General features: G+C 37.0%; 1 protein-coding gene and 1 long non-coding RNA gene across 2 annotated transcripts in view; both read left to right on the top strand.

The window, feature by feature from the left end:
- LOC150076507 (uncharacterized) overlaps positions 1-10,316 on the top strand; it is a 151,256-nt gene extending 140,940 nt beyond the window's left edge. Inside the window, exons 2-3 of the long non-coding RNA XR_016547846.1 lie at positions 7,646-7,704; positions 10,119-10,316. This is a non-coding gene — a long non-coding RNA (uncharacterized LOC150076507). The remainder of the gene's footprint in view (positions 1-7,645; positions 7,705-10,118) is intronic.
- A 201-nt stretch (positions 10,317-10,517) lies between these two features.
- Syn (synapsin) overlaps positions 10,518-24,486 on the top strand; it is a 282,097-nt gene continuing 268,128 nt past the window's right edge. Inside the window, exon 1 of the mRNA XM_090388021.1 lies at positions 10,518-10,569. The gene's annotated coding sequence lies outside the window, so the exon portion shown is untranslated. The remainder of the gene's footprint in view (positions 10,570-24,486) is intronic.

Here is a 24,486-nt window from a genome sequence, read left to right as displayed (position 1 = left end):
TGAACTGTGTGCACATATCCCGAATTTTTTTATAATACTTAGGAATTGTCTCTGCTTTAGGCCCTGTATAAGCGCCTCCTTTAATTAAGGCTGTATTGAATCCCATAAAATATTTTATCAGTACCGCTACTAAATGGTTAGATTGCACCATGTTAGCCACGTCCAGCAGTCTCTTACAGCTACACCTCAAATTAATTTTTGGAATACTTATTCCCCCCTCTTCCCACGGTAAAAATAAAAATTTCTGCGCTATCTCTTGCCGTTTTCCTCCCCATAGAAACTGAAATGTCGGAACGTAAAATCGTCTCATTGTCCTAGCTGTGATTCCTGTTATAAACACCGTGTATAAGATTATAGGAAAAATTACGGTCTTAACGATAATAGATTTGTTCTCAAAGGAAAATTGTCCCACTTCCCACTCTTTTAAACTTTCCCGTATTTTTGTGGTGAGTCTTCCTACAGGTAGCATGGGGCTCTCTCTAAATGGAACTCCCAATATTTGGATCGATTTATCTGACTCCACTTCTCGTTGTGGTAAAGGGCGATGTACCCATTCCCCTAACAATTTGATCCTAGTTTTGTCTTCGTTTATTTTTAACCCCGACTTCTTACCAAAAGAAGTAACGAGTGACATAAATTGTTCCACCGCATAACTCGTAGTGAGGGTGGCGGTAACATCATCCGCATATGCTATACATTTACACTGTTCTGCCGGCTGTGGCAACGGTATCCCCTGAATGGCCTCAGTTCTGTCTATTCTTCCCAGTAGTGGTTCTAGAGCTAACGTAAATAATAAAGGACTAAGCGGACAGCCTTGTTTAACTCCCCGTTCAATTTTAATGTTTTTCGAGATTTCTCCATTTATCAAAAGTTGTGTGTTACTACGTGTATATAAATTTCTGAGAACTGTAAACAACTGAGATCCTATGTTCGTATCTTTAATTATAGAGAAAAGGTAGTCGTGGTCGATTCTATCGAAAGCCTTTTCTAGGTCGATTGCCACTAACGCTAACTTGTAACTTTTCCGTTTCCGATATTCTAATATGTCTTTCAATAGCCAAAGGTTATATTCTGTCCGCCTCCCCGGTATACCATAGCACTGTGTGCTTCTAACTACCTGGGTTACATCGCGTTTTAATTTAGTTGTTAAAATCTTTGCAAATATTTTGTAGTCACAATTAGCCAACGTTATAGGTCGCCAGTTAGCAATTTTCGTTAAATCCCGTCCATGCTTTGGAATGAAAGTAGTATAGGCACTTAAAAAGCCTTCGGGTACAACCCCTTCCCGAAAAAACTGGTTAAAGACGGCCAAAAGAATAGGCGCTAACAAGTTCCAAAATTTCTTATAGAATTCTACCCCCAAACCATCCGGTCCCGGCGCGCGTCGTAATTTACATGATTTTAGGGCCACAGTTAGATCCCCCATAATTATTTCCCTATCCTGTAATGCTTTTTGCTCGGGAGTGAATTGTCCAATCGCCCAAATGGAGTTGTCTCTCTCATTTTTCTGCAAAGCAAACTCTTTTTCATAATAATTTACAAAACTATTCATAATAGTTGACGTTGTTGAATATGTGTTGTCCTCGTCTTTAATTTCCTGAACCGTTTTGGCTAAATTATTTAGCCTTTGTCGTCTTTGGTAAAACGCAGCTGAAGGAGTATCAGCTTCCCTAAATTTCAGCTGTATTTTCCGGGCTGTTTCTTTCTCTGCTGCCAATATTATACCGTCAATAATCGCTTGTACTTCTACTGTTGCCCTTTCTTCCCCGCACCGTTGGTAAATTCTTTTTTCTTGGAAGAGATCTTTCAGTCTATTTCTGCGTTGTTTATTTCTTTCCTTAATTTTGGAATAATAAAATGATTTAGCACTTTCTTTTATTTCCGCCCACGTTTCCCATTCATTACCACCTTGCTCTATTATCTGTTTAACAACTGTTGTAAAATTCCAGTCCTCTCTCTCCAGAACTGCTGGGTTGAGCTTCCAGTAGCCTTTTCCCAGACTAACGTTCGTAAATAAATCTCCCTTCCACATTACTGCCATGTGATCTGAAACTTGTCGACCTCCCGCAAAATTCACATGCCGTATCATTGTTATTTTATCCTTCAACTGACTTGTTGCATAAATGCGATCTATCCTGGTTCCTATATTATTGGCTATTCTCGTGGCTGCTCGTTTCCCCGGATTTTTTTCCCTCCAAACGTCTACCAAGTCTAATTTAGTACAAACCTCGATTAATTCACGAACCCCCCCCCCCCGTACCATAATGCGGGTTGCCCGCCAGAATTTTATCCATAATGGGGTCAGGAACGCAGTTCCAGTCTCCTGCCATTATAATCCACTGCACCCCCCTCATATAATTGCCCAGCCCCTGAAACAGAGTTTTCCTTTCTAAAGTGGAATTTGGACTATAGACACAGATTAGTCTAATTGTACGCCCCCCATAACTCCAATCCACTGCCACAACCCGACCTTCTGTATCCCTACCTGCCAGTCGTACAGTCTCTAAAATTGGAGGAACCACCACTATTCCCACCCCTGTGGATCTATTTGTCCCAAAACTCCAGAATCCTAACAACCGGTATCTGTTTTGAAACTGCTGGATGTCTGCTAAGTTGGCAAAGTGGGTTTCTTGTAGAAACCAAATCTTCACCCCCATGTTCATCATAATTTGCCATATCATCATTTGTTTGTTAACCGCTCTCAGCTAGGTGCTGCAGTAGCTAAATTGAACCATAAAAAATGTCCTGGCATTGACCTCATTGAGAATCAAGTAATTGGAAAATTTTATGAATTCTTCCCTGAGATTTTATTAAACTTATTTAATAAATGCCTGCTAGAAGGTCTTTTCCCTCTCGAATGGAAGCTTGCGCTCTTAAAAATCTTGCATAAACCGGGAAAGCCAAAAACAAACCCCAGAGCATACAGGCCAATCTCTTTATTGGCAAATCTTGGCAAATTATTTGAAAGGATGATTGCCCCAAGGCTTTTTAAATTATTTACAGAACATAATCTCTCCTCTGATTGCCAGTTTGGATTCAAAAAAGGACGTTCCACTGAGGACGCAATCTCAACCCTGCTGACTTACATTCAGGAGGCAAACAGCAAATATGTTCTTGCTGTTTTTATTGACTTTGAGGGCGCTTTCGATTCCCTTTGGTGGGAGAGTGCTCTCAGGTCACTGCAACTGGCAAAGTGTGATTACTACCTGTTCAGAGTCCTCAGATCTTACTTTAAGGATCGACAAATTAGAGTATGTGCAAAGCATTTATCATACACGACTACCGTTTCAAGAGGATGCCCTAAAGGTTCAGTCTTGGGACCTCTCTTTTGGAATGCAGTGCTAGACCAGTGGCTCACGAAGGATAGCGATGAGTTCATCAAAGTTGCATATGCAGATGACTTGGTGGTGGCGGTGCAGGGAGGATCAAGACAAATTCTCGAACAAAAAATTCAGTCAGTTTTGAATAATTTAGTGGCATGGGCGGGTTTGAATAAACTAAAGATTTCTGTCACCAAGACCAATTTCATGGTGTTTAAACACCACTTCGATTATGGAAGGCCGCCAAAGGTAACCCTATATGGTACTCAAATTCCATATGTACAGAACACCAAATATCTGGGTTTAACTTTAGATGATCGTCTCAGGTTTCATGTACATGTCACTAAAATCAATGAAAAAATCAAAAAGTTCGTAGCTGCAGTTGTTAGAATTTCCCGCAAGGAATGGGGTTTATCCAAAAAAACTCTGGTATTGTACTACAAGACGATATTTCTTCCCATTGTAGATTATGGTGCTGGTATTTGGTTTGCGGCTGCTACCAAGGTTACAACTAAAGCCAAGCTTCTGTCCCTGCAACGTACAATGTTGCTTACAGTTATACGCGCTCCAAGGACAGTGTCGACAAATGCCTTACAGGTTATTGCAGGTACCATCCCCTTGGATTTACACATTATTTTCCGAGGTATTGTATATAACTTAAAGAAGGGAAGGGCGTTACAAATATTGAATATCACCTCTAATCCAAATAACAACATAAAGGAGGAAAAACGTAGAATTTGGGGCGAGCTTGTGAATTGCTGGCAGCAACGTTGGGATTTGAGTGAGTATGGAACCATTACAAGAGGCTTCATTCCAGCCAGCCGTAAGCTTTGCAATGGACAGGAGGGTGTCGTCTTGGTTTGCTCCCACCATGACAACGAGTTACTTAATCACTGGACATGGCTTAAGGGCCAAACTATTTGAAAGAGGATTAGAACCTGACCCCTACTGTTCGTGCGGTGAGGTGGAATCTTGGAGACATGTCATCCTTGAATGCGGACTGTATACTTCAGACAGGCAGGAATTACTAAATAGGTTGCCAAACCTCACGGAGAATAATTTACCTCTCTTGGTTCAGAGGTGGGACATCTTTGCTTTGCTTCAGGAATTCTCGGCCAAAGTTTTTAAAAGAAGACAGGAGCTAAGAAATCTATTGCAGGATACCAATTAAGGGAAGTGCTGCACATTTGACGACAGAACACTTCGTGTAATGTCATCTTTATAGGATGTTTCTTGTCTACAGCGAGATGATCTTCTGCTCCTGGACACCCAATTCAGGCTTGCATTTGTGGATGGACTCTAAAGTGGAGATAATGTTAATGTTAATGTTTCTAAGTGTTAAGTTAATGTAAGTGTATGTATTTGCTATTTGCATGTAAATAATCGTATAATGTTGCTTTTTTTTTCAACAAGTGTACATTGTTCTTAGTTGGAAAATTTTTATTTTTATTTTTTATTTTATTTTTATTTTTATTTTTTTTTATTTATTTATTTTTTTTTTTCGCTGGCCTCCAAGTTTGGGCAGCCTTGGGGGCGGGATTGCTGGCACCTACCAGTATAGCACTACTTCCGGTAGGTGCAGGATTTGTGCATTACAGCACACATAGAGAATGGTGGATCCAGGTGTTAGTTAATCCCTGGTGGCGAAATGGCCTGACATAATGCTCTTTTTTTCAGGCCTGTCTTGCAGACGTTCTGAGCTTTCTCAGGAGTAAAAGGTGGAGATGGGCTTGTGTCTAGGAGCCACCCTTCATATCAGGACACACACAATCAATGTACAGAAAGACTACAGTATATATAAGAGCTTGTATATAAATCTGTATATAAATATTGTATATAAATTGATTAATATTGTATGTAAATTGATTAAGATAACTTGAGAATGTATATACAGTTGTGTGTTAATAAATAAATAAATAAAATAAAAGACCCTGTACGTTTAATGACATAAATGTTATTCCTGACATTATGAGCAGAACTTTACTAAAACTTCTGCTAAAGTATTCCTATGTTCGGCATTTAACTTTAATTTGTTACTGGTAAGTAACACAGTGAGATCTCCAACATTTTTGTTTTTAATATTAGAAATAACGAAATCACCCCAGGTGAACTGAATATTAACTACCTGACCCTCCTCGTTTTCATTCCAAAGAAGATTCGGTTCTCCTCGAGTTTTAACAATTTCCGCCAAGCTGCGCCTATATTCCCTGTATTCTTTTGTGTTTCCTACTACATTTAACCATTCTATCCCTTCGTATTTCCTCGTTTGTATGCCATCTGAATCCGAATCAGACCCGGAAAGTGTTTTGCAATCTTTCTTACCGCCTGACAAAATTGATAAATCTTCCCCCTCTATTTGTTTTATTTTAGTCTCTTCTTGAATTTCCTCTGTTCCCCCTTTTGCTCTTTTAGTTTTACCGCATATTTCTTCCTTCTCCCCCCGTTTATGTACATTTCGTACTGTATTTTCCGCTTCCATATCCTCTACTAGTTCTACGTTTTCCGAGTGTGTTGGCGATATATCGTACTCTATTGTAAACGTTGGTGTGATTTCTTTAATCTGCGTCTCACCCCTCTGTGCTCCTATAGTTTCCTCACTCTTAGCGTTAGACATATCTCTTGGTGGCTCGCTCGCTTCCTGCTGTCCTCCCCCACCAGCAACTCTTTCGGCAAAGGTGCGTTCCGGGCATTGAATGAATTTATGCGTGGAAGCTCCGCATTTTTTACAATTATTAAGGCAGTTGGCCGTAATATGACCGGTGCCATTACAATTAAAACAACGTGATTTTTGGCAGTCTGCTCCCAAATGGTCTTTACCTCCACACCTCAAACAAACTTTTTGAACTCCTGGGTAATTTATTAGTAACCTATGACCCATCAAATCGATGATGTTTGGCACGGGCGTTTTCATGTCCATATGTATTCGCACCGTACCTGTTTCCACGCCTGGCCATTCCTCATATTCTTTTCTATGAATCTTAACCACCTTACCAAACTTGTTAAAAAAACTCTCGACAGGACCATTAGACATTTCTACCGGAAATCTGTCAATAGTAACCACTTTGCGTATATTACCAATTTGCACAGGTTTGATCATTACGTTTCTAATAGAAAACCCTTTCAAGACCTTTTCTCTTGCCTCTATAGTTTTCAAGACCAACTGATATTTCTGCCTCGGTAAAGGAGTTAATCCTTTTATCTCGTGAACCGAAACAACCTGAGTCACTCCTTGCATGACCTCTCTAATTGGACAAACCTCTGTAGTCTGAAACTCCACTGTTCTTTCTCTAAAGAAGAACTGTGCCATAATTAATCTCGGTTTCTTAAGGAAAAATGAAAAAATCCCGTGTCCTGCCTGACACCAGCAAAACGAGAAAAAAATATCTAACTGGGCAGAAATAAATTTCACAAAATGTAAAACAAAAGAAAATCAATCACTTACTACCCTCCGAAAGGAGGTTCCCCACAAAGGGGGTAACCCAAACTGAAAGGACCGCCGCTAACCTCTTGATACGATCGGACGCTTTCCTCAACCTTCAGAACGAGTAGAACCCCAACGAACGAAACAATTCACAAACTAGCCTCTAAACAGAACCGTTTCAGGACTATTTGGCCCTTCGTCAGTGAGTGGGTAGGTACCCAAGTGATGCAATGATGGCAAAAACAGTTATGAAGTATAACTCCACAATATGAGAGATGCCTGATGGTGTATGATGTATTTAGACTAAGGCGCATTTAGGGCTAGAGCCTCAAGCTGCGAACAAATTTAGACTATGTATATAAAGTGCTTAGCATCATAATACACAGCCATTTCTGAATAAACAGAAAATTTTTTAAGGTGGCATCGTTTTAGGTTATATCTCATATTGTGAATGCCTTCACAACGAGTTGCCATGATAGGCCAAATAGCCCTGAAACAGTGCTGTCTGGGTGGTGGTACCTATCTGAGAATAAGTAACACTAGTCTTCTCCTTAGGTGAAGCGTTACTTATTCGAAGTAGTGCAATATCATGGCAACTCGTTGTGAAGGCATTCACAATATGAGATATAACCTAAAACGATGCCACCTTAAAAATTTTCTGTTTATTCAGAAATGGCTGTGTATTACGATGCTAAGCACTTTATATACATAGTCTAAATTTGTTCGCAGCTTGAGGCTCTAGCCCTAAATGCGCCTTAGTATTATTGTTTACATAAATGAAATATGGGATTCAATAAATAGAAATATCTATTTATCGAAGTAATTTTTACATAATTATGTTTAATGTAAGTTATACGCATTTATTTATTTAAAGGAATTTATAAGATGATATAATTTCTTACAGGTTTCCTCGTAATGACGTTCTACACGCCACTTAGTGAGGATCATTGAGGTTCTGTTCTGGTAAGTAGTTGAACATTTCGAAACTAAAATTCTCCCGAAATCTCATAAATTAAGACAAAATATAAAAACGCATACGGAAGATCGTGATGAATGGGGAAAGGACAGTTTAAAAAATATCGGAAAGTATTAGAAAAAATAAATGTAGGTAGAAAGGGAAAAAAGATTATTCTTTTGGATCAGAATGGAAGAAAAAGATGAAGACCAGAAACACAGTGGGGAGGTAGAAAAATACAGTTAAGTAAATAATTTAAAGTTGTGGGAAAGTCTGAGAATGAATGGTGGCTCGGTTTTCACCGGATGCGCAGTTTCCTCATTTGCAAGCAGTGCGAATGCGACTCAGCCGAGCAATTATTATGATTAATAGAGTGGCTGCTGTCTGCGGACTCTATGAAGAGTGTTAATCTATCTGCCACGAAAGCATCATTAATCCTTTCCAAGCACGAGGTCGCGGTATGCCCGTCTTCAAGTTCATTACAGTGGAGATGTTTGTTTTGAATATCCCTCCCTCTTCTCTACAGTTTCCAATCACGTTGGGTCCTAGACATTACAGGTCACTAATGATGTAAAGCAAACAAACTATGGCAAGCTCAGTGTATTTTTTAGGTCGCATTAAGTTATAATCTTCAGTATACGACTGGAAGCAACAGGAAATAATAACTTTCCATTTTGTAGCAAATCGCAATGCACATGACATAACATACAACAGTGGACAAAAAAAAAAAAAAAAAAAAAAAATGGAAACACCAAGCAGTGATGGCATCCATGTATCGTAGTTGAAGAACTGGATATTGTTTGTTGCCATAAGCTGGCTCGATGAATGAGTAGGCGATGTGGGGAATGCGCAGAAACGAAATTTTTTTTTTGGTTAGGTTTTTTTTTTTTGGTAGTTATTGGCGCATCGGCTTCTGTGGTCATAGTGCACCTCCCAAGGTTTTTTGCAGTACTTTGATCCAAGCCCGAGGCGGGATTCGAGCCCGCGACCTTTGGGTTGCCAGGCAGGCGCTTTACCCACCCGGCTAGCCCGGTCGGCTTTTGGTTAGTGCATAAAAGTCTGTTTTTTACTATTTCTTTTGTTATAAATCGTCAATTAATAATATTTGCCAACACTTCTGAAATGAAATGCACTACGTAAATTAACTAAGTTGTTTACAGTACTAGGGTACTAAGACACCATTATTTTAGTTAATCTAATGAAATTATTCTTGGCTTTAAAACTGATTTAAAATTCAGTCTTAAATATCAAGGGTCATTAGATGAATCCCTTCATCGTAGTTTAATGTATGATTGATTATGATGTTTACGATTCTTCTCTAGATTTCTAGAACCCTTAAAGTAATTGTGCTTTTTATGGAAAAAATAGCCCTTTTAATGTGAAATATAAAGCCATATTCAGCCTTCGATAAGATTGCATTGGTATTGCTTTTTGTAGTAAGCCAATCTTCAGCATTAATTGGTATAAAGGGATGTTGATTTATATTCATTATACAGGGAAGTGTTGTAGGAACAAATTGATAATAATTTAAAGTTGTTGGAGTCAGATTATTTAGCCGATAACCTTTTCGCATACTAAATCTGAAACCTTTCTGGACGACCAGGAAAAAAATTTCCATTTGGAAGTAAAACCTAGGAATATAGAAGCTGTGAGGGGAAGCCACAGCGTGGGTTGTGTCACGGCAAATTCTTGGTCTGGCCTTGGGTGTAAGAATGTGCATTCCGTCATGGTTGGATATAGAACTACAGAATTTGATCTTTGTTAGAATAAATATTATGGCCACTGATAAGCCATGTCACGCTAATTTTTACAGTTACAGACTCGGTATGCAGTGGAAAGATTAGCATTTTCTCCAGACAAAATAATATTCAAGACCAAACATATACTGACAGGGTAATACCCGCAGCCTGCGATCATCAGTGATCCATGTTTCAGGATTTTAAGGAACACAAAGTTACCACAGCTCAGAGGAAACACTGCAATTCCTGGATACAACCATTAAAATCACAGTGCAGGCAAGTTCATAGAAGGGATCTTTCTTAGAAAGTCAAGGTTGTCTGCTCTCTCTCAAACAAATGTATAAGGTCTAGTGGTATTCCCGTAATTATTCGAAATTGAGGAATACTTGCTATTAGAGACGGTGGGACTTCAATGGATTTCTTTACCCGGAACAAGTTAGTTGGTTTCTGGGTAGGATTGTGGGGTATCTCCTTTCCGGAAATTTGTAATTTTCTTTCCCAAGGTAGGAATCCATCTATAGCACTGTCTGCAGACGTCACACAGTGATGTTTCGTATCTTTAAATTGTTTCGGCGCATGCTCAAAACAGCTGAAACTGAAATTCGCATTAAATTTTAAATTTCTTAATTTAAGGTTTTTAAAAAGTTATTTTTCATTGAAGTCTGTTTATTCTCTCCCCATAGGCTCACTGGAATAGCAGCCAGAAAAGTGATCACCATTAACGCCTCTGGGTAGAGGCCACCCAACACAACCAGACCTCGCTTAGTTCTTATTCTTTCATTCCCTCCCACTAAAAGCCGCCAAAATTTCGTTCTCAAGTTTCCGCCAGAGCTTCGCCTCCACCACCAACTACCTACGGAGGCGTTTCTCTTCGGGTGACCTCTCGGGAGAGCTTGGTGATGAACAGGAGCGAAAAGATATTCCGGAGCGTCCAGATGCTCCACCGCAAGAGACGGATCTGTCACTTCACGTACGGCAGGGTACCACCATCAGTGCTCCAACGTCTCCCTCGAAGAACGTTCCAGCTTTTCAGACACGTGCCAATTCTGTAAGCGCGAGTCCGGTGACGAAAGGCGCTTACAGCAAGGAGAAACACAAGACACTGCTGGTGATTGATGACCTACACACGGACTGGTAAGATTCCCGTTTGATACTGTATATAAAGCAATACGTTAATCTAAGTAATGTGAAGGTGAAAAGAGATAGCTCTCACATCCGGGTATCATATTTCATAGAGTTGCACATGTGGATGAGGAAGGTAATGGTACGTCAGCATGATAAATGAGCGGAACTTCTGGTTTGCCATGCGTGCTTCAATACATTTTACATCAACGGGATTAGAAAGTGACTTTTCTCGTGGTGACGAATTAATGCCACAAGACTTTTTGTACTTTCGGTAATGGAAACACTTATGTGAGAAAATACGCTGAAGTTACATCACATTCGGAAACCCTGTGGGGAGATAAAATGGGATTATTTTATTGTGCTGTACTTGCTATTTTCCGGGCATTCTTGATAGACTGGACAACAACTTGGGAGTGTCAAGCAGTTCTGTAGATGAATGGAAATTGTGTTATTCTGCACCTGTTAATAGATAGGTTATAATTTCCGGTGCAAGCAGTCGGGTTTTTCACACCACATATGCCATTTTAGATTATATGTAATTTATAGACTGAACAGACAGCGTTTCCTGTCAGATATGGCCATTTTTTGAGTGAATTTTTCCAGACGGAATGTGCTGTAGAACATTTTCCTTCACTGCTTGTAGCTCGGAAACAGACCATATTCATGTTCTTTCATATAAGCTGAGAAAGTTATTTGCTTTGTGGTAATAGATATTATGTGATAAATGGCTATTTTTATGCAGTATTTCCTTTTCTGTTTTCCTTTATAACAGTACTGATAATATGTTCTCACTGTTTTTTCTGAACTTTACCTGTTCTTTTATTTTCTCTCTGAATGAAACGCAAACAATTGTTGTCGACATTTCTAAGGCGTTCGGAATAAAGGTCTTCTGAAACTTCATCTTATGGATTTTGACCTTTTTTTTTTTTTTGCAATTGGTTAGCCAGTCTACTGTGTGACTGCCCTATCCATGTTTACCATCATCTGGCCTGCATGTGATGGTAAACGGCTGTCAGTTCAATTGTTACTCACTTTTTTTCCTCTTGTATATTAGTGACCTTCTACTGACTGGAAATCCGATAAATAGTTTTGCTAATGATAGCAAACTACACTCTACCTTCCAGTTTGAAACACCTTTTACTGCGCAAAGGGCTTCGACTTCTAGAATATTCACCACCAATTTCTTAAATGCTGATCTCCAATACCAGCGGGGTGAAGAAAACTTAGTTAATTTTCATCCTTCTAAATTTAAACCGAATTAGTAGCATAAAAGACTACTGTTCCTGTGTTCATCTTCAATGATAATTAACATTATGGACTTGATCACGTATTCATAAAAAAAGTCGTATTGCTTGCTCTGTACGAAAAAAATGGGGTTTCAACCCAGTGACCACGTGTCAGCAGCTATTTAGGGCTATTTAAAAATCATTAAATTTGTTTAAAACTTTTTTTATACTTACTCGTATGTACTTTCCGGTCCTATTTTTATCTTTACGTATTTCATAAACATCTCCGGTTTTTTTCTCAGAGAAACGGGGTTATTCTTCCATCAAATTACATGCAATTGCAGACACAATATACGAAAGCCTTACAGCCACAGTTTCTCTTTAAACATCTGACACAGATAAGAAGCATCTTTCATCAGAAAGATTTGTTTGAAACACGTTACACTACAAGCAGCTAGACTAGATATTGGTCGACTCTGTTAATTGTACATTATGATTTTGGGAGATCGGTAGGGACTTAACTTAAGAAGCCAGAATTCTTTTCGACAATGACAAAATGCCCTTTAGTTTTCTTAAGGATCCAAATGCCTTTGCAGTAACTGTGTTCACATGATCAAAGATCCAGGTTAATTTAGAGATCATTCAGTAAGTCAGTATCACATTTCTAGAAGTTTTTGATAGCAGTTTTAGGGCTGTGAAGGTAAAGAAACAATGTTTTGACACCTATGCAGTGACTTGTAATGCATTGGATTCTTGAGTAATATCGAAAATACTTTTTCTAAATCCTTCTCCATACACCCTTCCAAGAAATTTACTTATTTCTTCACATAATTCAAGATCAGGGTTAAGTAACCTCTTAATGTTTCTGTATTTCAGTTGCCCGAAGAGTGGTTGTTTTGTCATTGTACCTGTACATTTAAAACTATACCTGGAATCTGCTGTTCAGGTTCTACTTCCTATTTATCCTTTACTTTGAGTTATATAATTCCTAATCACTTAACATCCAATTTAAAAGGTACTAAAATTGCTCGTAAAGTTTCAGAAATCTGTTTTTAATGTAAACAGCCTTTACTTTATAGACGCCAAGCCCCCAATAAAAGATTAATTTGCTTTAATAAATATTTAATGCTCACCATTCATTGAGCATGTTTTATGTATTGCTTTTAAATGACTGATAAATATTTACGCTTAAACTTAGACTTGAAGACTTTTTTTTTTTTTTAACTTAAAACCAATCACCTTCCTTAAAGCGCACTGCGGAGATTTTATAGGTAGCGCATGCTCATAATTATATACTACACATAAATAATTTATCAAATTTATGAACTGCCATAAAAATGCACCAAAATAATTAAAACAGATTATTTTATGTAAAAGAACAACCCAAAAAGTTTTTTCGTGAAGAGTTTAATAGGTTTCCACGTGGTCTGGATGTGATCCTAAAAATGCCGAAATCGTGTTTAGTTTAATACCATCTGTTGTCCAACAACTTCAGTGTCACAGAAGCAGTTGCAGTGTTGATATATGTACAGACTTTATTCATATTTCAGTGTTCGTTTTTTCCTTAATGAAATCTCGCAGAAGATATAAGGAGCTATATCAAGGGAGCGAGAATCATCCTCGTCCATCTGCCTGGAAATGTGTTACCATGAATTGTCGGACCACGCTCCGATGTGGAGTTCCATCCTACTAAAAAATAAGATTTAGTTGTAGATGTTCCACCTGCAGTTACAACTGATAGTTTAACAATATATAATAATTAGCACTTGTCAGTGGCTTTTCATAAAATAAGAGAGAGAGAGAGAGAGAGAGAGAGAGAACAAATCATTTCGTGTTGGGAAAATGCTCACCACACGTACAAACTTGTGAATATCTTTCTCCGATAACATTTTGAATTTTCCGAGTTCCAAATTCTGTAGTGAATGCATGACTAAAAGTGACACTGTCCAAGCAGCTACTGCCGTTTAAAATCTCGCCTTTTGCAATAAATCTTTCTATTTCTTTCTTTCCAGTTTCGCAGGCTTCAGTTTTTCCTTGAAATAACATCATTACTCTGTAGAAAATGGTTTGGAGATTTGGTTGGCATGAATGCTCAGGAATTGTATCGGAGTTCCTGCATGAAATTTTTGACAATAGCGGGGTTTCTAACCGCTGTAGTGAGGTGTATGGTAAAGGCCTAGCGTGGTGTCCGATGTCCCATGATTTTTATCTATGGATTAATTCAGAGTGCTTCAGAAGGATTCATGAATAATTTCTGCGCTGAAGAAAGCTATTGAAGACTTTCTTTTTTTTTTTGTCAGAGTGAAGGTTGAGGCATTTTTCTTCTAAACTTAACAGTCTGACTGCCCACATATTATTGATAAACGTGGAGGACACATTGTGGCGTGAATTTCCCAATACTGCTAAATATATAGTTCCCTCAAATAAAATGATCCGGTGCGCATTATCTGGCGTACTTTTATTATTAGAGTAATGTGAGGGGTCCGAAAGGTCAGGGAGCCCAAATGCATCGTTCAGCATGGTTTAGAATTTGTACGTTACTGTGCATAATATGGTGTTTCATAGCATATGAAATCATGCATTCATTAGCAATAAAAGATCATTTTATATCAGATATTTTACCATCAATCAGTACATATAATAAATCTAATCAATGATAATTCCACTTTCTCCGCCAAGACCGAGTGGATGAACACAGTTAATTAACTGATTTTGATAAAATTTTACATCCTGTAAATTATTTACTTAAATAATTCTCCCCATATAAAATTCTTGTTTGCTTTTGAAGAGAAAAGAAACACAAGCAAGGCATGCATGTTGTGCTCCAAGTATATTGGAATTCGCCTCTCTGATTTCGAATCCTTTATTGGCATTCTGCTGATCCACGCCATTGAGTACATTCAATTAGCGTAATACCGGTTTATTCTCACCGCCACTGTTTAAGGCGATTTTCCCAAGTTTGTCCAAATAAGTGTAGTGAACGATATTGATCTCTAGCTGGGTTCTTTCACACAGCACAATGGACCGAGTTCCATGACCTCCTTTTTATCGTTTGCTTTTCCTTGTCCAAGGAAAAATGTCGATCTCCAGCCGTTTAGAAACCTACCGGTTCGAGTAGCTAAACATTTTTAAATAGCCACCAATTCGTTAAGTGTACGCATTGTGTATAATTTACATCAAATAAGTCAATATGCAAATTTTACTGTTTAAATTTTAAACGATTCGAGTTTCATGACAAAGGTGCACTTTTTTATTATAATAAAATAACTTGAAATTCATGAATATAAAATACTAAGGGATAAATTCTTTAATAATCTATAAACCCAAACACGCTCCATATGAATCTTTTGTTTCAAGATACCATTATGTTAGGAAAAAAAATTAATTCTTAACAGGAAATTTGCTTCTGTGTGGACCTTGCTAAGTAACTACCGTCACACAAAAGGGCCACGGCTTAACTACTTTCATTCGTTCCAAGAAATGGCATAATAGGAAGAGTCTTTTGTTATTCATGACAGTGACTGGCGCCCGATTTATCGCGTTTAATGAGAGATAAGGAGGAAAAAGGTTTTCTAATGGAATGTTAAAGAATTTTATGCGTCATCCACGTACTTATTAGCGTTTGATGATGAAGAGGTGAAATTCCAAGTGTGTGTTGTTGATTTTCATTGGGATCAAACGAACCATAAATATTTGCTTAGTGACATTGGAGAAGATCCGAAACGTCACTCAAGCTCGCAAAATTTTATCAAATTTTTCCTGTTATTGTTTGGATAAATACAAAATGGTTGTTTGTTTTTATCTATTTTTATAATATCGAAAGTGATTGATTGATTTATTAGGATGTTTTAATTTTCTACTCCTATTACTTTCAAGGATTTCTATGATTGTGACTTCAATTTAACAGAATCTAGTATTGCTATTAAGGTAGATTAAAATTATACTTCGCTGCCATGTAAGGAACATGATTGGGGAAGATCAGGGGGAGCGAACAATATATTCTACTTTCTTCAGGTAGCAACCATTGATCGCAGTATGAGCGGCTGGTTGGCTTGGAGTACCACAGAGGGAATTCAGGTAGTGAGGTACATATCTTTTTCGTGTATCGATAAATTGAATGTATTCTACGGTTGGCTTTCTACCTGAAGAACGTCGAATTCTTACAAAAATTTCATGTCCGGGATACCTTAGGGGAAAAAAAAACATTTGCACGACCCTAACCACTACCACATGAATAGGGCTTAATCTTTCTGCACACCGATAGGATTCAGATCTTCCCATATATATAACATCAATCATAACCATTATCTGGATATGGAACTTTTATCAATAGGCAGTTCTGTGATCTGAGGTGGATGAGCCCTTAATGATTATTTCTGTACAATCGTTCCTGTTCGCTTTATTTGTAACTGACCAAAATAACTTTTTGAAAGTTTCTGTCAACTAGAAAAACGATAATATTTCATGGACGGAAATGTTTATATCCAGAAACGAGTCGCGTTTCTGGATATAAACAAAAATGCTCAATATCACAATATTTCTTACAGAATTGATTGTTAAAGTATGGCACTGTTATTCAACGGAACATGATGCCTACACTTCGGACCGCCTAGGCATTCACTAGTTACCGGATTAGTGAAATCCGGTAACTAGTGAATAGCACGCGCAATCACAGTGATCTTCCTAAGCAAATTGCCACATCTTACTTATTTCTTTCCATCCTTGTACCAAAAGGGATAAATATCTCTAAGTTTAAAGAATCAACCTGGAAACGTTTCATTTTCATTTATGGTCCCAGAGCATAGGTTTAGAGGAGTTTACAGTTACAACGGTTACTTTTATATAGTAATTCTCAGAAGGGTGTATCAAATTAAGATTGAGATAATTAAAGCTAAGGGAAATCTTTTTGGTGCGCTCCGAATAGTTTTTCGAAGCACAGTTGGAATGTTCTTCATTCCAAGAGCACCTTGAGTGACTGGTTTGAGCATCATTGTTACAACAATGGACTTTGTCTTTTAGTGGCCTGAAAATTTCTCCACCATAACATTGATAACACGACTACTGATGATTACATTCGTTATCTCCATCTTGAACATCTCGAAGTCAGCTTTAGCAAACTTTACTTTCTGAGATAAAAACGAGCGTTCAGCTAAATCTGAACTGCAGTGGCTTAAATATCAATTTCAGAGAAGTTTTCGTTTGTTGCTGTTTTATTTTTTATGTGCTCGGTTCTCTTCCGATCAATATTTCGGATGCCTTTTAGATCCCCGCAATACGTGCTTATCGAATTCCACTTAAAGTCTTCTGGAGTTGAAAAATTCCAAACATTGATTCTCTTCCTTCGCCCTTCTCACACTGTGCGGTAGTATGATTATTACAACATTCCTAGGAAAGATTAATTCATTCCCTGGTTAATCATTTAAAATGAATAACCAAATGACATATGTACACGCAATGCAGTACACAGTTATGGCAGTAGGAACCAACTTATTGATATTAGGAGCTTAACGAGTGAATATTAAAATCGTGGTCTTCCCATTTCGCTATTATTCAAAATTAATTGAGCTGAAAACACACAATACAATAAATCATCGTATTTAATTTCTATGCTTTGAACGTACGGCAGGATCTTCAATTACTCTGAATGAGGACATAATTAGTACGTTAATAATGAACATGTCGTTTACATGAATTGTAGTTGCATAGATGGCATATTAACCCAAACCTTATATTACAAATTTCTTCATGGCTGCTTACCCTAAATTACTGGTTAATATTGAGGTGCAGGAAAAGCTGTACGCAATGCAATACATAGTTATGGCGGTAGGAACCAACTTATTGATATTAGGAGTTTAAAGAGTGAATATTAAAATCGTGGTCTTCCCATAGTCGTGTACCATAATGACATTTTGAATAATTTCTTGCTACGTACACTGTAGGGGCTGTGTGGAAATGATCCTGCTTGTAACGACCATGCAGGCATGCAGCCATTGCATCACCAAAGTTAAGGGTTGGAAAGAAACGCTACCTTTCTGTTCTCTGACTCATACACAACCTTAGTTGTTTGAATATACCAAGTACAGGAAAAGCTATACCTTAGTCTGAGACTAGTTCTTTCAGGTCAGAGTGAAAAAGCCGTTAAAATTACTCTTAACGTACCCCGCCCTTTTTAAACGAGCAATTTATTGCTAGCTAAAACTGGTTGAAAATGTTCTTAAAAAGTTAATGGAAATCAATACTGAAGACGCCAACGTTTTACTGATTTCCCGAATAAACCTCAGTTTTCTCCAAAAAAAGTTTATTCAGATGTCTAACAACTTCTGAGGATATAGGGAATGATATGTATATCCCATCTCTTAATATTATTACAAGGTAAATACTAATAGAGAGTCCACATTTACATTATTCGGTATTGATTATTTTATTGGGCACGTTTCGCTGATTACATCTGAACATAAGACTGCGTTTAGGTCTGAATATATATCGGCGCAAATCGTACAACTTGTGTAAATGCGAGAAATCACCATATACAAGATGTACTTAAAAGTATAAACACGAGAAGCATCTCAGATAATCTATAGAGTTGCTGTTCTGCTATCGGTGTGTATCTTACACAACTTCTGATTCACGTAACCAAAGTTAAATGTAGCTTAAAATGATTAAATTTTGATACGTTTGTGGAATATTCATAGAGATACAATTAGTTCCCTGAATGGGAGTAGAAATGAACTTTCCTCTTAGAATTTTGTGTTTTCAGTCACCATATTTTAATCAAATTCCTCAAGCTTTAGTTTTCACATTATTAGATTTGATACTGAAGACTTGCCAATGTTTTACTGATTTCCCGAATAAACCTCAGTTTTCTCCAAAAAAGTTTATTCAGATGTCTGACAACTTCCGAGGATATAGTGAATGATATGTATATTCTATCTCTTAATATTATTAGAAGGTAAATATTAATACAAGAGTCCACATCGCTGGAAAATACGGTGGAAACTATTCTGAGAGAATTTTCACATTACACTATATTTCAATTAGTTTTTTGACTCAAACAATGAAATGTAATGATAATTGTCCTTCTGGGAAAATAAAAAGAAAGAAATAAAACTTAGATGGTCTTTCACCTATTGTTAATTTAAAACTATATTATCAGTTTATCAAGAAGCGTAATAGTATCCCTTCCCTTCCTGCAGTTTAATTATGTTCCTGTATCATTAACCAACCTTCAAGCAAGAATATGATTTTTCCAATGTAAGAAGTTATATTATGTAGTTCTGTTTAAGTAAAATCATTTTCGATGTTATATGAGCCCTAATTGAACATTCGTGTGAACTCTGCACCACTCTCACCGAGGTTAATTATCCAAATAGTGACAGTCTGGCGTGATTTCTTAAAGATTAATATGCCTAATTACGTCATTTTCATGCTGGATTATGCAGCAGTCTTTGCCCAGAACGAATACTCAGTTTCTCCTTTCAATAGTTAAAGGTTAATTGAGAAAAATTGGGAGTAATTATTCTCTCCCCACATATTTTTTGTATAATTTTTCATCTTTTCAGTCATATAAAAATGCTGAATCATTTGGCTCGTTGGCGAAAGACGAAATGTCTTAATGACTACCTATAATTACCTCGAACTGCAGCAATAATAATGATAAAAAAAACGCTTTCCAGTAATATTCGTGCATGACAATGAGCGACTTTTATCCAGTTATTTTTCTTGCAGAAATTGTAAAAAGTTTCTCTACCGACTGGCAGCCTCTTTCAGCTGATTGGAAAAATTATGCGACTCGCTAGCACTGTCATTTGTACCAAGAGTACCTGGGTCTGTTTCCATCATTAACAAGAGGAGGCCGTGACGGTCCAAACAGATGGCCGATGCTCCATTAAAACTAAACCAAACAGATGGAGATGAAACTTCTACACAAGTTTGCAGATTAATAAATATGAAAAGAGGTGTAACGTGCTGTGCATTTCAATAGTTGGTAACCAGAGTTATATAACTTGGAGAAAAAGAATGGGAAATCGACTGTAATACTGTCACAATTAATCATTTGATAACAGGGTTCTACAAAAATTTGACACACAGTGGGTGTCTAATTAAGATAAAGATATAATTTTTAACCACATTTTTAAAGTAATGATGTCATTTAAAAAGTTCTTTCACAAATAGGCGTTTATGGAATTTTAGCATCAATGGAATTTTCTGAACGTTCCAGAAGTTTATTGATATCCTGATAAGTCGTGTGTTGGAGGGCGGGTGAGATTAATGGAGTCGTCAGAGATACCAGAACATTCAAGCACATTTTCATTTCAGAAATTTTCGAGGCTATTTCGTAAAAGTTCTGGGGATATATAGATTACGGACAGCCACTCAGGAAGAATAAAAGAACAGTAAATGGGCGGTTGTAGTGAAGTATCAAGTGGCGTCACATTGATACGGCGACACTTATTGTGATGATAAAGATCATGTTGTGGTAAATTTGTCAATAAAACTGCACAAAACATTGTGTACTTCGTAGAGACCCTGAAAGAGACGGATTAGAGCGCAATGGACAACAGATTTTTTTTATGATACAACATAAAAGCTTTCTCAACAGATTTTTAATAACATAGCATATAAAAAGCGAGGATATCATTATGCGGACAGAAACGTATTAAATTTGAAATAAATAGAAGCGCAGGCCTAATGTAATCAAAGCAGCTAAGTTCGTATCATTCATCTCCAACAAAAGTCCAGAAGTCCAGCAGCGAAACATAGAGGATTAGTTTCGCTCAAAAACGAATGCAAAATATAAGATAAGGGAGGAGGTGAAGAAGACAAATGGCAACAGCTGACACTGAAGAAAAGTAAAGGACTACTCTAACAGAATAAATCAGGTTGTTTATTCGTGGAAAAGAAAGGTAGGAAATCAGGCTAATATAAAAATACCAGAAAATAAATGTTTATCAAATTCAGAGAAAACGCCATGTCATTATAAATAGAAGCAGCTATTATTGGAATTTGCGGAAATGAAACTAAAGAAGTTGAAGGAAGTGAAGTTTCGCCAAATTTTAAAGCTGCCCATAGATTTATAAAACAGTTCAAATACTGTTACGGAATATGTGGAAATTTAATAAGTTCTTTTCAAGGACACATGTAGAAGGGCTGGGGAATTAGCCGGCCGAATTCAGGATTACAACAAATAAATCTATTTTTCTGAATTCTCCCTTTGCATTACAGATCAGAATCGTTTTGAGTATGAATCCAGTTTCAGGCGGACCTTGTTGCAGACTGATGAGACAACTGGAGCAGGGTGTCTAAAGGGCTTCTACTACATATTCAAACCAGTAGCGGCTCGTGACTCTGTTTGGGGGTGCTGCGTCTTAAAGTTACATTATAAATTGCCTTGGTTATAAGACATGTAGACATACAAAGTAATAATAAGCAAGTTAAAAATACTACAAAACATTAACTAGACATTTACCATTAACAGACTTGAACTTTTATTTAAAAACAGAATCCATTCTTCGGTTTTTATTTGTTGAAAACAGATTAACTTTTTCATTCAAGTTTAGTGCAGTGTTGATCAGGCTTTTCTCTATTTCAAGCATTTCTTGAGCATTTAGCCTTTCCTGATTCATAGTGCTCCTTAAAAATGCTTTTATTCTTTTTAATGGCGAATGGCAGCGTTCGGGCTCTGAAGTAGTAATCGGAATGGTCAAAAGAACTTGTATGAGTTTTGTAAGTTCACCAAGAACTTCAGCTAGATTATTTTCTGAGATAAATTTCAGCAAGTCAGTTAATTTACAATAAATGTGTACATCATGTCTGCTATAGAAAACTTAATTCTGTAAGAAGTTTCTCTTTCAATCATAGGATATGCCTCGGTAGTCTCCCGTACCTCTTCCATGGGCGTTTTCGTACGAAAAATAAAGTTCTCCTTGTTAAACAATTTAGCAGCAATTAATTGCTTTGTAAAATAATATCTCTCGCCTATGTAAACACTTATATAGTCGTATACTTCCTTCGCTTCAATCATGAGTGTTTTTGAATGATTTCACATTTTTGAAAATCATTCAAATACCGTTCTAAAAATCAGGATTTTTGAATTCCTGATTTTTAGAACGGCATTCTTAAAGTTTCCTATATATTCATGTATTTTAACTGCCTCAATTTCTCAAGATTGCATTTGATTATAAATAACTTCCACGTGAGGCATTATCTGATGGAAAAGTTCTAACCAGAACCGAATTTTTCATTACTCAAGAGTTGCAAAATTCCAGTTGCTTCTGAAATCATCTTATCTGCGTTTGTTGTCGCTTGTAGTCCTCCGTTCACTTTTTTAAGGATTCAAATTTTAATAAACGCTGTTCACGGTGCGTATATTGAAGTTCCATCTTGTAAAGAAAGGTCGGGAAACATGGCTCTCCATATGCTTTCTGAGAACAGAGAGACGCTGTGGTGATCTCGAGAAAAATGTTGATTATCGACATTGAGTTTCGAAAAGAATATTCTTGAATCTCGGGTACTACTTGCTGCATTTCTCACCATCAGATTCAGTTGGTGTGCATAGCAGTGAATAAAATGTGCATTTTTGTACACTTCTTTTATTTTAGCCTGAACTCCTCCTTTCTTGCCTTTCATCACACTTGCGTCATCAAATGTCTGAGCAACCAGTTTGAGTATTTCCTTCGAGGATTATGTCTAACTTATCTAGAATGCACTTCGATATTCCGTCTGCCGCTCCGGAGTAAAAAAACCCCAAAAAAGTCTCCATTCAGTTCATATCTCAGAACAATTACCATTTGTATATGTTCTGAAACATCTGTTGTGTCATCAGCCATGAAGCTTCTTTAATTTCCCTTTTTATTTCATCCCGGCATATTTGCAGCAAACAGTCAAGAATATCGATATTATTCTGAATAGTTTTTGAAATGCCTTTAAATGCTGCATTACTTTCTAAATGGTTCTTTAAATCGGAATCTAATGTACAGGCGAAATTTATTAATCTTCTGAATACTCCTGGATTTTTAGAATTGTCTTTTTCGTCATGTCCACGTAAAGGAACTTCAAACTGTCCACAAAATTTAATGCAGTCTATTATTTTAGATAATACCTCACGATTCCTGGTAACTTTTCTGTTATGTTTGCAGATCTGTAGGCCTCACTAAGCTGTTCTTTAATATTTACGCTTCCTAAAAGCGATAGTGAAATCACATTATTAATGTTTCTTCGAACTCTCATGTTTTAGAATTTTTTTTTTTTTTTCCTTTTCATTCTGTTTGTTTGTAAAGCCACTTTTTGTCCACTTGAAGTCACCTCCGAACAGTAAACATGGAAAACAAAACAATACATTTTTAACTTCACAACCACAAAACCAACTTTTCCTTTGGTACCATTCAGTTTTAAAACTGCAAATATATTTCTTATTATTACTTATTCCCCGCTGAGAAATTTGAATCTTTGGTGTGGGGGCGGCCTTCTTTTTTAATCGCATTTTTTTCTTGGAGAGATAATTGTGAAAAACTAAGTTGCTGAAGTTTATTCACTGTCACGCGATTTACTTCATGGGGAAGCATGGAGGCCATAATCAAATCAAATTTGACAAAATCGTGTCTCGTAGAAATAAATGTTTTACTTACACATCACCTCGTAATATAACTTCAATTTACCAAGTTCAAGCTCAATTCGCAATTAAGCTGTAATCACATAATTACATTGTTGAATGTTGAGTATTGATTTAACACTGATATTATTTAGTTACTTAATGGGAATTCGGGCGAATAGCAAAAAGACACCGACATTGTGGCTACACACCCATCATGGTCAACGATGAAATGTGCAATGCGCGCTTTACAGTGACTTTGATTCGTTTCACCTATAAAAAATGTATATTAGCAAGTTGCTAATGGCAACCAATTACCAGATATTCACTGGAATGCAAAATGTGTCAATGCCTGGCGGGCAGTGAGGCCTACGGTTAATTAAACTTCAAAGTTGGAAACGATTTCGTGTTTTTATTCGTTTATTATTGAAATGATTACTGGAAATAGAGGATGTGCATAATATGTGAGAGTTCTGTTAATAAAAATATTCATTGCGTTGCATTATTCTTCACAAAATTTCATATAACTCCGTTCACTGTATAGCTAGATTCAAATAGTTGGGAGTGCCGCAGTGCCTATGGACGAGCCGCTCCTGATTCAAACACTATTCTGGTGTAGATATTCAAGAAAGAGAAAAATGAGAATAAGTAGTACACTAACTTTCAAGAATCTGGCGGAATTTTTGAAAATGTTAAGTAAGGTGTTAAGATAACCTTTCTCCCCCAAATGCAGAGTGAAAATGAAGCTGTCTGCTAACCTTGTTATCTGTTGGAATTGAAAGGAAAGTTTCTTCTCCTCTTTAATTCATGATCTGGGCAGACGGATGCAAGTTTATCCTCTGTAACCTTGGTGAGAAAGATGTAAATCTTGTTCAATATTATAGCGCCAAAAAATAAGAGTATTGCCAACCACTGAATTTATATTTCTTTCGTCAATGCACATTATTTAAAATAGCCTTTATGAATACATTAAATACGATGGAGAGCATACCCAAGAATCTTCATTATTCAAATGTACGTTGTTATTTACAACCAGTTAAGCTCACCCAGATAATATTCGATATTTCAGTACCTCAGCAACAAATTTTGCTTGAGAAATCAAACAACTAACTT

The sequence above is a fragment of the Mastigoproctus giganteus genome, chromosome 13 (assembly GCF_048544385.1).
Source record: "Mastigoproctus giganteus isolate SK-2022 chromosome 13, ASM4854438v1, whole genome shotgun sequence".
Lineage (NCBI taxonomy): Eukaryota > Metazoa > Arthropoda > Arachnida > Uropygi > Thelyphonidae > Mastigoproctus > Mastigoproctus giganteus.
This window is presented reverse-complemented; position numbering and strand designations above follow the sequence as displayed.